The 15,225-nt window shown below is 51.3% G+C and overlaps 2 protein-coding genes across 9 annotated transcripts in view; one reads left to right on the top strand and one right to left on the bottom strand.

Moving 5' to 3' along the window:
- Positions 1–15,225, top strand: part of LOC117869996 (zinc finger protein 239-like) — a 1,162,621-nt gene that overhangs the window by 319,353 nt on the left and 828,043 nt on the right. The gene's annotated exons all lie outside the window — the stretch shown is intronic.
- The window catches only part of LOC117870022 (zinc finger protein 501-like), a 273,140-nt gene that overhangs the window by 134,043 nt on the left and 123,872 nt on the right, over positions 1–15,225 (bottom strand). The gene's annotated exons all lie outside the window — the stretch shown is intronic.

Below are 15,225 nucleotides of genomic sequence, written 5' to 3'. Positions count from 1 at the left end.
GAAGAACAAAGGAAGGAGCAAGGACTGAGAGGGAAAGCCTCCCTGAACACTGACTCAACCGGTAAAACTGTGTCAGCATATGCCTTGAAGTCACTCAGTTTGTTGAATTTGGTGTTACCTGTGTTTTACCTTTTATAGCTTTGTAACCAATTCGGACTTTTATGCCTCATTACTTGTAGTCACTTAAAAATCTGTCTTTCTGTAGTTAATACGCTTGTTTTATTGTTTTATCTAAACCAGTGTGTTTGGATTAAAGTGTGTGGGAAACTCCATGTGGGATAACAGTGCTGCACATCTCATTTTATATTAATCAATGACAGACTTTATATGAGCTTGTACTATCCAGAAGAGTGCTGGGCAGTATAAAACACGCATTTCTGGGGAAATGTCTGGGACTGGAAACTTGCTCGCGTCGCCCTGCAGTGTGATTCAGAGTGGCTGGCCATAGCACTCAGATAGCGTAACTGGGGCTGACTTACATAAGAACATAAGAGCGGCCATACTGGGTGAGACCAAAGGTCCATCTAGCCCAGTATCCTGTTTTCCGACAGTGGCCAATGGCAGGTGCCCCAGGGGGAATGAACAGAACAGGTCATCATCAAGTGATCCATCTTGTCACCCATTCCCAGCTTCTGGCAAAAAGAGGTTAGGAAACCATACCTGCTCATCCTGGCTAATAGCCATTGATGGACCTATCCTCCATAAATTTATCTAGTTCTTTTTTTCACCCTGTTATAGTCTTGGCCTTCACAACATCCTCTGGCAAGGAGTTCCACAGGTTGACAGTGCATTGTGTGAAAAAAATACTTCCTTTTGTTTGTTTTAAACCTGCTGCCTATTAATTTCAGTTGCTGCCCCCTAGTTCTTGCATTATGAGAAGGAGTAAATAACACTTCCTTATTTACATTCTCCACACGCTGGAGGCTGGATGTGAGTGGTACCACTCAGAGCGAGGCAGTGTAAAAGGCATCCCAGGTTGGAGTACTGAGGGGACACCGCTATTTTTCAGTCCAGAGAATGTCACAATGTGTTTATCCCTGAGGGGGGATCTGAGCTGTGGGCAGTGGGAGTGGCAGTAGAATTCAGGGTAGGATCCAGGTTTCTATGGACTATGAGGGGGCATTTGTTCATATTGGTACCAAGGCCCGGATCTTCATTTCCCATTCAGCCCCTTTCTCTGGGGAGAGAATCTGCCCCAGCTCTGGGTTCTGGCCTGGGATCCTGCCTCACACTGTGCCCCTAGTGTTTCTGGCAAAATGCCCAGGAGGGGCAAACACTCCGGGCACCTGCTTAGCACCCCATGCCCATGGCTTAGCTCTAGTCTTGGTTTCTGCTCCTCTCTGTAGAGTGTGAAAGGAGCAGAGGCATTGCAGGAGCCTTCCCTGGGGCCACGGGCCTGAGGCTTTGGGAGAGAGAGATTGTCTGAGACATCAGAGTGTTGGAAACCCTGTGGCCACTGGCTAAATCAGGGGCCTGTTCCAGCCCTGAGTCTGAGCTGCCGGGATCCCTCCCACAGAGCAGGGTGCCCCAGATCACAGCCTGAAGAAAAGGCATGTGAAACTAACTCCTGTTCTTGCATCTGAGCTGGGGGATAGAATGACCCTGGTGTAGGGTATGTGGGCATCATGCCACAGCACTGTGCAGCCATTCATGGCATCAGCACTTCTACCAGCAGCCCTGGGCCAGGCACAAAACCCCAAAAGGGCCAGGCTGGGCTACTTATATCAGCACTGCAGATGTGCGGCATATCCAATTGCAGCTGGGAAGCCAGGCTTTGCTACCAGGCAAGTCAGGGACTCTGTCTCCATTCTCTGGCCAGCCCCTGTGCTATTTATACCAACAAACATTATGTTTTTTACAAGTGAAATCAATCCCAAAGTCTCCTTTCATCAGCTCTAGACATTTCTTTAAGCTTATGTTTGGCTCTCAGAGAAATAAACAAATCTGTCTGTGGCCAGAGGGGAGCTGAGTTCAATCCCTTGTCATAATCAATGAGCTTTGCATTCCTGATGCTGTGGCTCCATCGTGTGGCCATTCGGTGTCAGTCCTTTTAAATAAAGGACGTTTTTTTCATAGAAACGATATTTTTGTCATACAGACACAGGAGTAGATTAATTTACAAAGGGAAGGTGATCCCAAGGCAGTTCTGGAGGGAGAAGGGAACATTTTCAGCATTACTAAATTAATGTGTTGTGCCTCACACCCACACAGGGAAAATAACTTAATTATTTGAGTTACTAACACACTTAACAGAATATAGTAAACACCTTTATGTTCGATGAGCTGAGTTAAATAATGTAAATAATTCTAAAAATATGTTCTGGGCAATGCATAAAAACAGTCATTGCATTGAACAATCCACTTGATATAATGAATGTACTACATGATATTTAAAGGAATTAAGAAAGATGGTATAAATTAATGTTTTGTGCTTTTTACATGCACGTGCCCATGCAAACACACACTCACACAGAATACACTGAATTATTTGAGCTACCAACACTTCCACTTTCTCACAGCATGTTAGTTCTGAAAGTTGTTTTAATGTCCTTATTTTCTTGGAACCAGAAATGGGGAACAAGAACACTGGAGTCAGTGGAATTACAGCAGTGAGCGATTAGTCTCATTATTTGTCACTAACAATAGGCTTTGTTAGCACAGAGTTAAGGTTCCCCCAGAGGTATCTCGTACACATCCAGAACATTGAGTTCAGCAAAATTCAAACTCTGGAAATGCAGGGAATAGAGACTAAAGGTACATGCCCAGATAACCTTAACTCTGCCCTCTTGGAGAGATTCCATGGTACCATATGCAAACAAAGAAAGGTTTGGGGACAAATTACAGCTACTTCCCAAGAGTTTGTTTCTTTAGTAATTAATTGGTTATCCAAACAGCTCACTTCCCCACACATTTCAAAGAGATGGTATTTTCCTGACCCATAGGGAAGTTAAAGTAACATGCCCAAGATCACACAGTCCTTAGGAGAAAATAAAGGGGGGGAAATCCCTAGCCTTTTCCACCAAGTGTTCAATGAGACCAGAAAGTGAGACTAGAGAAGTAAGACTGTTCAATTAACTAGCCGGTACTACACTAACCCTGCAGTTAGTTAGATGCAGACACACCCAGCTCTATGCTTGGTAAACTTACAGAGACCTGCTGCTGATCATGAAATAGAAGCACATTGCCTCTAAATAGCTGCCCTATGAATGCATCTGAAAGTTACAAAAAACAATGATCTGTGTTAAAGGAAGGGTGCCTGTAGTGAGTCGGTGTGGCTCCCCTCCTGCCCAGAAGAGGGAGCCCATGTGCCGGCACCAGAGTGGGTGGGACCACCACCCCCTGTCCCCGCCCCCCGGAAGTCAAGGGGCGGGACAGGAAGTATAAAGGCCGGCCGCCAGAGCTCAGTTGGTGCCCAGCCACCGCAGGGAGCAGACGTGTGGCCGGGAGCTCCTGGCCAGGAGACCGTCGAAGACCGGGGCTTGGACCCTGGCTGGCCTGAGCTACCCCGGGCCCGCTACGAGGAGGAGCCGCCGGAGCCTGTTCACGCCCGCCACTGGGAGAACCCCTGGGAACCGGACCCCACTAACCCTGAGGGTGAGACTGGACCCGAACCCCTTCGCCCCTGCTGCTATCCAGAGGAGCCGCCTGAGGACCATTGGCCGGACTTCCCGGCAGAGCTACCAGACTTGCCGCCGAGCCCGGGCAGAGAGGAGCCCATGGAGATGGACTGGCCCGATCCCGGCGCAACGAACGAGGTAGGCTTTGAGGGGGATAACGGAAGTAGCCCGGGGATAGCCGACCCCGGTCCGGCTGCAACTGAATGTGAGCCTATGTCAGTGTGTTGCGGTCTGGATACCCCACTGACCAGCAGCGGCAGCAACCGCTGTTAGGGCCCCGGGCTGGAACGCAGTGGAGTGGGTGGGCCTGCGTTCCCCCCTGCCACCCTCCGCACGGGTGGCAGGCTTCCCCCTCACCCAACGCTCGGCTACAGAAGCCTGGGCTCTGAACTATTTGCTTGCTCAGCCCCTGCAACAAGGGCCTGAGCCTAACTGTTTGCCCCGCCCTGATCCAGGGCCTGGGCTTTGAACTGTTTGCTCGCTCAGCCCCTGCCAACAAGGGCCTGAGTTTACCTGTGTTTGCCCCGCCCTGATCCAGGGCCTGGGTGTTGAACTAGTTGCCCGCTCAGCCCCTGCAAGCAAGGGTCTGAGCCTACTGTGTTTGCCCCGCCCTGACCCAGGGCCTGGGCTCTTGAGCTTTGACTGTGGTTGCTCCGACTCTGCACCAAAGAGCCGGAGTTTCGGGACTAACTGACTGCTTGTTCCCACAGTAGTGAGTCGGTGTGGCTCCCCTCCTGTCCGGAAGGGTCGAGCCCCGGCTAGGACCTACTACATTTGGCGCCCAACGTGGGGCCCGAGCCCCTGCCCCTGTGAGAAGGGGCTAGAGGGGAAGTGGCCGTTGCCCCCCCCCCGTTCTAAGGAATGGATATGGAGCGGCTGTTTCAGCTGCTCACGGAGAGCCAGGAGCGGCAGCAGACGGCCCAGCTGCAGCAGCAACAGCAACAGCAGGCCGCTCAGCTCGCACAGCAACAGCAGCGAGATGCCGCCCAACTCCAGTTGCAGCAGGAGCAGCACACAGCCCAGCTCGAGCAACAGCAACAGCTGGTGCGGCAGTTGGGAGTCCAGCTGCAGCAGCTACTCGTCACGCTCCCTCGCCCCGCACCAGAGCCGGCAGGGGGGGCTGCGGAGATGCCGCGGTTAGCGGCCCCCCTTTGCTTGACTAAGATGAGCCCAGACGACGACCCGGAGGCATTCCTCGTCACGTTCGAGCGAGTAGCCCTCGTCGCCGGGTGGCCCAGGGACCAGTGGGCTACCCTCTTAGCCCCCTACCTGACGGGGGCGGCTCAGGTGGCCTATCGTGGATTGGCGGTTGAGGAAGCACGGGACTACGACCTGGCGAAGGCCGCGATATTGGACGCCCTCGACGTCAGTCCCGAGACTTTCCGACAAAGGTTTCGGGGCCAGACTTACCCCACCGGGGCCCGACCGCGGGTAGTGGCCCAAACCTTGAAAGAGGCTTGCCGGCGGTGGCTACAGCCCGGCACCCGGACGGCGGAGGAGGTAACCGAGCAGGTGGTGTTGGAACAGTTCGTGCACACCCTACCCTCCCGAGGGCGCGCCTGGGTGCTTCGCCACCAGCCGACGACGCTGGCCCAGGCAGTGTCACTAATGGAGGACTTCCTGGCCGCCGAAGATGCAGTAGGGCCCACCTTCCGACGCCTCGGGCCCGAACCAGCCCGCGGCGAAAAGAAAGGGGAACCCCTGAGCGGACCACGACCCCCCGCACCGAGGCCCGACCCCCGCCGCGAGACCCGGATCCGGCACGCGGACCCGGCTCCTCGGACCGGACCAGTGGCCCCGGGCCAGGGGCCCCCAAGGGCTCGACGAAGCCCCCCCCCGGAGCCCAAGCCGGGAAGGCCCTCGGAGCAGACGACCTGAACTCGGACCCTGCTTCAGTTGTGGGAAGATGGGACACCTCCGCCGAGACTGTCCGGAGATGGATTGCAGCTATGGGCAAGTGTGGGCGGGCCACGCTCGAGCCAGGCCAGCCATGAACCCCAAGCTGACCGTCCCGGCAGCCGTCGGAGGACGGACTACGCGGGCCTTGATCGATTCGGGTTGTGGCCAGACGTTGGTCCGTAAGGACCTGGTACCACCGGGTGATAACCGCCTCGGATGTATTCATCTACAATGTATCCATGGGGATGTCCGACCATACCCCAGCGCCCGGGTCCCCCTAACCATCGCGGGGATCACCCGACACCTAGTGGTTGGGGTAGCTCCCCATCTTGCATACCCTGTGATCCTCGGTCGGGACTGGCCGGCCTTTGAGGAAGTCCTACGGTCCACGCCGGCCCTGGGGGCTGATTGGTTGGGGTCTTCCTCCGAGACCCCCGAGCAGGGTCCAGCGACCGAGATAGACAACACGGACGCAGCGGGACCGCCGCTGGAGCCGGCCCCTCAGCCCCGCTTCGATACCGATTTCTGTCGGGACCAGCGAGAGGATCCCACCCTTAGCCGCTTCTACGAGCAGCTTGCGGCAGTAGACGGGAAGGTTGTGGACCCCCAGCGGGCCACCCTGTGGCCCCATTTTGAGCTGCGCCGGGACCGGCTCTACCGCCTGGACCGTGACCCCCGCACCCAGGAACCACAAACCCAACTGTTAGTGCCCCTGTGTCACCGGCGGGCGGTAATGAAGTTGGCCCACGATGTGCCAGCCGCCGGGCACCTGGGGCGAGAGAAGACCCTCGCTCGAATCCTGGCGCGCTTCTTTTGGCCAGGAATCTCTCAGGAGGTGAAAGAATATTGCGCCTCCTGCCCAGAGTGTCAGAAGGTCGCCCCGCCCGGGATCCCCAAGGCACCCCTGGTCCCCATGCCAGTGATGGAGACGCCCTTTGAATGGGTCGCCATGGACCTCGTGGGCCCCCTCCCGAAAAGTGCCGCGGGGTTCCAATACATCCTGGTCTTGGTGGACTATGCCTCTCGGTTCCCCGAAGCCATCCCCCTGCGAAGTATTACCGCCCGGTCTATCGCGGGGGAATTGCTGAAAATCTTCGCCCGAGTAGGACTGCCTAGAGAGATACTGACCGACCAAGGAACGAACTTCACGTCCCAATTATTGCGACAGGTCTGTGCCCTCTTAGGCATCAAACAACTCCGGACGTCCGTGTACCACCCGCAGACGGACGGGTTGGTGGAGCGGTTTAACCGCACTTTGAAAAGCATGTTGCGGAAATTCCCCGCAGAGGACCTCCGCCACTGGGACCAATTCCTTCCACCCTTGCTGCTGGCCATCCGAGAAGTCCCGCAGACCTCAACGAAATTTTCCCCTTTCGAGCTGCTGTATGGACGCAGACCACGGGGCCTCTTAGACCTGATGAGAGAGACCTGGGAACAGTCAGCGTCCCCAGCCCAGGGCCTCCTGAAATATGTAATCCAGTTACAGGAGTACCTTGCCCAGGCCGGAGCCCTGGCCCGCGAAAATTTGAAGACGGCGCAGGAGCGGCAGAAACGAACCTACAATCAGGGAGCCCAAGTCCGGGAGTTCCAACCAGGAGACCGTGTCCTACTCCTCCTCCCGTCCAGTGAGTCAAAATTGTTAGCCCGGTGGCAGGGACCTTACGAAGTCGTGAGTAAGGTCGGTCCCGTCACCTACGAGGTGCGACAACCGGACAAGCGGAAGGGAACCCAGCGGTATCACGTCAACCTGCTGAAACGGTGGCAGGACCGGGAGGGCCTCTTAATCAACCCATGCCCGCCCGAGCCGGAATTGGGACCCCATGTGCCCTCGACGGATGACCCCCCGGCACCCCAATTAGGACAATCGCTCACGGAAGAGCAATGTAAACAGACTAACTGCCTGCTGCAGACCTTCAAGCGAACCTTCACGGCCGTACCGGGCCACACGTCCCTGGTCAAACACTCCATCCAGACCGAGCCGGGAAAGGTGGTTCGAGAGACGACCCGGCCCCTGCCCTATCGGATGCGGGGAGCGGTCGAGGAGGAAGTAAGAGCCATGCTGGCTCTGGGCGTCATTGAACCGTCCCAGAGCGAGTGGCGTAGTCCGGTGGTCCTGGTGCCCAAGCCGGACGGTACCCGCCGCTTTTGCATCGACTTTCGGAGGGTAAACGCCATCTCGCGCTTCGATGCCTACCCGATGCCCCGTGTAGACGAGTTACTGGGCCGCCTGGGGGAGGCCCAGTATATCACCACCTTGGATCTTAGCAAAGGCTACTGGCAGATCCCCCTCGAGGAGACCTCAAAAGAGAAGACCGCCTTTGCCACTCCAACGGGGCTGTACCAATTCACCCGGATGCCATTCGGTCTCCATGGAGCCCCAGCCACCTTCCAGCGGCTGATGGACCAACTTCTGCAGCCCCATCAGGACTATGCGGCAGCGTACCTAGACGACGTGGTCATCTATAGCCGCGGCTGGGAGGATCATCTGCCCCGGGTTGCGGCGGTCCTAAGGTCCCTACGACAGGCGGGCCTGACCGCCAACCCCAAAAAGTGCCGAATTGCCTGGCAAGAGACCAACTATCTCGGCTATACCGTCGGGGGCGGGCGGGTCAAGCCCCTCGTCGGGAAAGTCCAGGCCCTCCTGGACTGTCCCACCCCATCGACCAAACGGCACGTTCGGCAGTTCCTGGGCCTCGTTGGGTATTACAGACGGTTCATCCCCCAGTTCGCGACCATCGCAGCACCCTTAACTGAGCTTCTGACGAAGGACAGCCCCCGGCAGGTACGATGGTCCCCCGAATGTGAGGCGGCCTTCCGGACACTGCAGAAGTGCCTCTGCCAGGAGCCGGTTCTCTATAGCCCGGACTTTAAACGCCCATTCATCCTGCAGACCGACGCCTCCGGCGTAGGGTTAGGGGCAGTTCTGTCCCAAGAAGTGGAGGGAAAGGACCACCCCGTAGTATATCTCAGCCGGAAGCTGTTCCCCCGTGAGAGGAATTACGCGGTGGTGGAAAAAGAGGCCCTCGCGGTGAAGTGGGCCTGCGATGCCCTGCGCTTCTACCTCCTCGGGGCCCCGTTCACCCTCGTCACAGACCACGCCCCCCTCCGGTGGCTAATGCGGATGAAAGATAATAATGCCCGCATTATGCGGTGGTACCTCGCCTTACAACCCTACGCATTTACGGTCCAGCATCAAGCTGGTAAGGACCATACGAATGCGGACTTCCTATCCCGCATGGGGGAGATGGAAGGACCTGGCCCCGACAGGCGGGAGCCAGTCTTAAGGGGGGGGGTGTGTAGTGAGTCGGTGTGGCTCCCCTCCTGCCCGGAAGGGTCGAGCCCCGGCTAGGACCTACTACAGTGCCATTTATTAGAGCCCCAATTCATGTTTTGTGCACAAAGAAAAGTTTTAATCTCTAACAGGTAGTTATTTTACCAGCTGTACAATAGACTGTGTCTGCATCTCAGCTTTGATTAATCCTCGCTTTTACTTTATTTGGATTATGGTACTTTCACAGTACTCTGCCTCATTCTAACATTTGGTCACAGATTGAATACGGGGAGGAATGGACTAATTTGGATTACATTTGGTAAGAAAACATAAACTACAGACTCAGAGGATTGGAACTGATTTCAGTTGATGGATGGGTGTGCTAAGTTTTTATACATTTGAACAGGGAAAATGTCGAGTGTTTAAATTCCTTTCAAACATACCCATTCAGTGGAACTCCTGAACATACTGGAGATGGATATGAAAATATATTTTAATTTAATAAAAACTCTTAAGGGAGCACTTGGATTTGAACCAGAGACCTCTTGATCTGCAGTCAAATGCTCTGCCACTAAGCTCTACTCCCTCTGATAATGGAATATTGGAGCCAGTGATCTTGAGGATTATGAAGGACACACCCACTTTCAAAGAGTTTCTGTTATATTCCCAGGCCATGGGTGATTTTAAAATTAGGGTTATATTAAAGTTTATAAATGCATATAAACACCACAGTTTGCCCAATCCCCACACCTGCTCAGTCTCACCAGAGCACAACTATTTTTGTGAGACCACACCCTGCTCCCCAGTCTGTGCCCAGGGCCCCAATAAATCTTAATCTGCCTGTGCCCTGGTATCAAAAAGGTTGAGAAACACTGTTCTAGAGAATGGCTTCTCCTGAGTGCTGAGGGGAGAGCTCCTGAGAGGTGTAGGGGGAGGAGAGAGAGAGGTGGAGGCAGCTGGTCTCACCTCTCTTATCCCAGACTAAAAGTGGGTTTCTTATAGCTTAATTGTCTTCCAAGGTGATATCAGCTAAACTGAGAACAGGCCTCACTTCTACCAGAATGAGGGCTTCGCTACACTTACTGGGGAATCTACGAGTGGTGATCGATGCATCGGCGGTCGATTTAGTGGGTCTAGTGAATTCTGTACTCCACCGGATCAAAAAGAGTAGGGGGAATCAATGGGAGATCCCTCCAGTCGACATTGCATAATGTGCACCCCACGGTAAGTAGATCTAAATTACATCGATTTGCGTTATGCTATTCACGTAACTCAAATTGTGTAGCTTAGATCAAATTTCTCCTGTAGTGTAGACAAGGCCTTAGTGTCCCCATGGGGTGTTCTACTGGTATAAATACAGCAGTGTCAATGGACTCCCTTATGGCATGTCTACACTTACCAGGGGATTGATGCTATTGTAATCGATGCAGCAGGGGTTAATTTAGTGGGTCACCCACTACATCGACCACAGAGCGCTCTCTGGTTGACTCTGGTACTCCACCGGAACAAGAGGAGTAAGGTAAGTCAATGGGAGAGCGTCTCCCAGGGAAAGATTTTGCTGTTCATGGATCAGTGCAAAGGAAATTGTTTCTCTGTGTGAAACTGAGGAGGGAAAAGAAACACCCACATGGTGGGACAATGCCCTAAGGAATGAGGGGGAAGGACTCTGGCTGAAAACTGAATTAACTCCACTCACTTGGGTTTGAAACATTTGTTTTTTCCGAGCACATAGTGGGAAATGGGATATTAATTCAGACCCAGGGGGCAGGGCTGAGGCCTCATGACCTTGATCCCAGGTCAAGGGAGAGAGGCAAAGCCCAGAGCTGCCTTTAGTCTCAGGCTGGGGTCTCCTGGGTGGTGGAAATGTCCCTTGTTCACTGCTGAGCTCATGGGATCTTTCTGCTCCAAAGGCTCCAGAGTCCTGGGGATTGGAAAGGGGTCACTGCACAACCTGCAATGCCAGGGAGGAACAGCAAAAGGAGAGGAAAGAAATAGAGAAAACACCTCTGCTCTCTCCCCTCCCCTCCCAGCAAGAAATGTTATAAATGGGGCAACTCCCCACCATGAACAGCAGAGAAAACACAGAGATGTTTGCCTGCACACTGAGCAGGGACAGACTTGTGACAACATGTCCCAGTGACAGCAAAGAGCCACCAGTGCTGGGATTGTGGGTTACTGTGATTTTCTTCCCAGATTCTGGAATAATTTGCAGCAGTGAGACCTGGCATCAAAGCTTGGCTTTCCCATTGAGGAATCAGCGCCCAGTCTCCTATGGGACAGGCAGGAAAACTCACCCCTATACTAACAAGGAAGAAATTAGGAGCTGCTTTTGCACAGGCACTGAGGAGAACCAGACAGGGAGCTCCTCAATGAGCCGTGGCTGCCACGGACCCAGCTGGGACAGGGATTGGTCTGGGATCGGGACAGGGGGTTTACAGCAGAGAAACGGGCCAGACTGAGGGGGGGTGGAGGTTGTCCAGGATATCTGGGGGCTTTTCCAGCATGTTGGGAGGTGGCAGTGGGGTCAGAGCTGGGACCTAGGAAGGGGGTTTGTCACTGGGTTAAAATTCATCTGCAAAAAATTCTCCCTTTGCTCCAGCAAAAGACTCTACTTTATCCCTTAAAACCCGCCCCCCCAAAAAATGTTTTTAAGGTCAGGCTTGACAAAGCCCTGGCTGGGATGATTTAGTTGGGAATTGGTCCTGCTTTGAGCAGGGGGTTGGACTAGATGATCTCCTGAGGTCCCTTCCGACCCTGATATACTATGATTCTATGGTGGGGCGGCTTTGCCTAAATGACCAGTTTTGGCTGGTGTTGGGTTACAAATCACTTTAGCAGTGAGTGCAATGAAATGTTACTATCCTGATTGTATGAGAGAAGGGCAGCAGAACATTGTCTGTCCTGATTGAGGGGTGAGGTGGGTGAGTAATACCTTTTATTGGACTGGATACAACTGACTGAGAGGGTCACCCTAACCTGACCCTTACTCACTAAGCAGGAGGTAGGAATGCCAAGGCCCAGGGAAAGGAAAAAGGGGTGGGGACAGGTGTTCCTATGTGATGCTGTGGATTGTGCCTAAAGAGTTCTTGACATGCTTTGATCTTTCCCTGTTCAGTGTTTGAAGGTTTGAACTAATTTGACTTTAGTGAGAGTTGTTGTTTATGTTCAGTGATTAGCAGAGTAGAATTACCAATAAGCTCCTCTAGGGGTTCTGGCTTAGACCTGGTGTGAGGACAGTGGTGAAAGGAAAGCCAATGCAGAGGCTGTACTGGCAGTGAGGTTCCCTGCTACCCAGTGCAATCACTAAGGCCACGTCTACACTAGCAATTTGTGTCGACAATAGTGATGTCTATTCCATGTCAAAACCATGCTGCGTAACTAAGCAGAGTAGGCATGTCTATGCCAACATGGTCTGTTCCTGAAGTCTTTTCCCCCAGCTCATCACTAGATGTGAGGGAAGAGCTCATTCAGACCCTGCTTATGCTAACATTTTAAAACTCCTCATTGTCCCTACCTCTGCTGGACTTTCTGTCCACTACTGAGCAGCTCAGATGAGGTGGCTGAGTGATTAAGACGATAGATTGCTAATCTGTTGTGCTCTGCATGCATGAGTTGGAATCCCATCCTCCTCAGATGTGTTTAATCTTCTCCCCTCTCTTCCTAACACCCATCTCCCCCTTATTGTCCCTGCCTCTGCTGGCCTTAGATTTCTCCTTTTGTTCTTTACTAAATGACATGGCTGAGTGGTTAAGGTGATGGGCTGCTAATCCATTGTGCTCTGCATGCAGGGGTTTGAATCCTATCCTCATCAGCTGCATTTAGTCTTTTCCCTTCCAAACACCCATCTCTCTTCTGGTGCAGTGACAGACCAACCCATGTTGCTTCCTGCGCATGCAAACCTTGCCAAAAAAACAACCACCTTTCCAAGGTGTCAGACTCACCTGCTGGATCCCTGCTTTAAATAAAACCAATCAAAATACCCGATTTCTAAAAGACTTCTGTATTTCTTAGTTTTGATCTCAAAAGGTAACATCCTTATAACCTTCCCCAAATACCTTGTCACCTCCCGCAATTATTAAAATGCCCCCGTCTTCAGCAAGGCCACAACAGGAAAACACAGCTAGAGAGTCTAGGCCAAGCTGTTCTGAAAGGGGAAAGTCAAACATTTTCTCTCTGCTTCCCCTGGAGAGGTTTGACTGGGAAAACAAAATTCCGAAACTTGAAAATTCTCTGCTGAAAAACCAATATTAGTCTGTTTTGGCACCTTTTTTAAAATTTCTTATTATTATTCTCTTCTGATTTTTGAATTATGTCATGTTTAGGTTGGCCAAAAAAATTAAATTTTCAATTTCTAAGCATAAAGTAAAAAAAAAATCTGTTGAATATATACATATACACATATACATATATATTCATTCCATGGAGAATTAAGAAATGAAATGCTCCCAGCTCCAGATATGAGGAGAAAAGAGAAGGGGGTTGGAAAAATGAGCAGAGCTTTCTATTTAATATGAAATTTTCTAGCATGCTGCAAAATCTACATGCAGATTCATACACAAAAACCTTGCAAGAAAAACTCCCTGAAACAAGCCATAAGCACCTGCTGCTGGAGGGAAGGAGGGAACTGTGGGGTGGGACTAAGGAGCACCATGAATAGGTGGGGGCTGCTGGTGGGATTGAGGGACAGTGTGAAGAGGAGGGGGCTCTGGGTTGGGATTGAGGGGCACTGGGAATTGAGGGGCTGAAGATCATCCTGGTTTGGGGATCCAGGTTGTGGGGGGGTGAGGGGTTGAAGACGTAAGTACTGGCTATAAAGCAGAAAGCTGGAGCAGCTGTGGTATAGGGATGCAGTTAGTGACCTTATCAGAAATGAAAGAAACACAAGGCCAGTTCTGAGGAGGTTTCCAGAGCCAGGCCTGAGGGTTAAACAGCTGTGCTCAAAAGGAAAAGGGGCCTCAGCACCTATAAAAATAACTGGTTGCAAAAACAAACCAAAAATTAAATGAAAAAAACAAACCAAAAAAACAACCCAGAAAAGCTTCCATCACCATTTTAGATTTGGACATCTCCTGCCTGATGTGACATCTTTGCTTTGCAAACAAGAGATCTGGAGAACTCTGTGGCTGTTACCCTCTAACTGGGTAAAAGATTACACATATTGTCTCGAGTAATTTTCCTCTTAACAGAAGATTTATTTTAAAATTTATCAAAATAAATTCCATTTTAAATAGAAATAAATACAGCCTATATTAGGTCTCCAGTCTCGCACATGCTATTTCTCTCACATATTCCCCCACTCTAATTCCTTTGGAGTGAGGTTTTAATTTCAGGATTAGCCTCCATTTCCTATGTAGTAGGAGGAGGCAGGGAAAGAAGAAGAAAACTTTCAGTGTTGCAATATAATTCAGGTTATCACTGTGATGGGTTGGATCACAGAACCCCCCCTTGGGAGCTGCCAACTGATGTGCCAAGACTACGTCTACCCCTGCCTTCCCTGCCAGCTCGGGACCCCAGCACCCTGTCTTGCTGAGCCAGACACTCCCTTCTGCTCCAACACAGACCAAGGGTCTGAATTACTTGCCCCAAAGCTGCAGGTTTACCTGAAAGCAGCTAATAGAAGTGTTCTTGTCTTTAACACTCAGATGCCCAACTCCCAATGGGGTCTAAACCCAAGTAAATCCACTTTACCCTGTATAAAGCTTATGCAAGGTAAATTCATAAATTGTTCACCCTCTATAACACTGATAGAGAGATATGCACAGTTGTTTGCTCCCCCAGGTATTAATACATACTCTGGTTCAATTAATAAGTAAAATGTGATTTTATTAAATACAGACAGTAGGATTTAAGTGGTTCCAAGTAGTAACAGACAGAACAAAGTACTGTAAGTCACTAAGCAAAAAACAAACAAACATGCAAATCTATGTCTAATCAAACTGAATACAGATAATCTCACCCTCAGAGATGCTTCAGTAAGTTTTTTCCTCAGACTGGACATCTTCCAGGCCTGGGCACAATTCTTTCCCCTGGTACAGCTCTTGTTCCAGCTCAGGTGGTAGCTAGAGGATTCTTCATGATGGAGAAAAGGGTCAAAAGTGAGGTGGCAAAGTTTGCAGATGAGACTAAACTGCTCAAGATAGTTAAGACCAAAGCAGACTGTGATGAACTTCAAAAAGATCTCACAAAACTAAGTGATTGGGCAACAAAATGACAAATGAAATATAATGTGGATAAATGTAAAGTAATGCACCGTAGAAGGAATAACCCCAACTATACATACAATATGATGGGGGCTAATTTAGCTACAACAAATCAGGAAAAAGAACTTGGAGTCATTGTGGATAGTTCTCAGAAGATGTCCATGCAGTGTGTAGCGTCGGTCAAAAAAGCAAACAGGATGTTAGGAATCATTAAAAAGGGGATAGAAAATAAGACAGA

The sequence above is a fragment of the Trachemys scripta genome, chromosome 25, assembly GCF_013100865.1.
Source record: "Trachemys scripta elegans isolate TJP31775 chromosome 25, CAS_Tse_1.0, whole genome shotgun sequence".
NCBI classification, from domain to species: Eukaryota; Metazoa; Chordata; order Testudines; family Emydidae; genus Trachemys; species Trachemys scripta.
The sequence above is the reverse complement of the archived record's forward strand: the minus strand, read 5'-3'. Positions and strand labels throughout refer to the sequence as shown.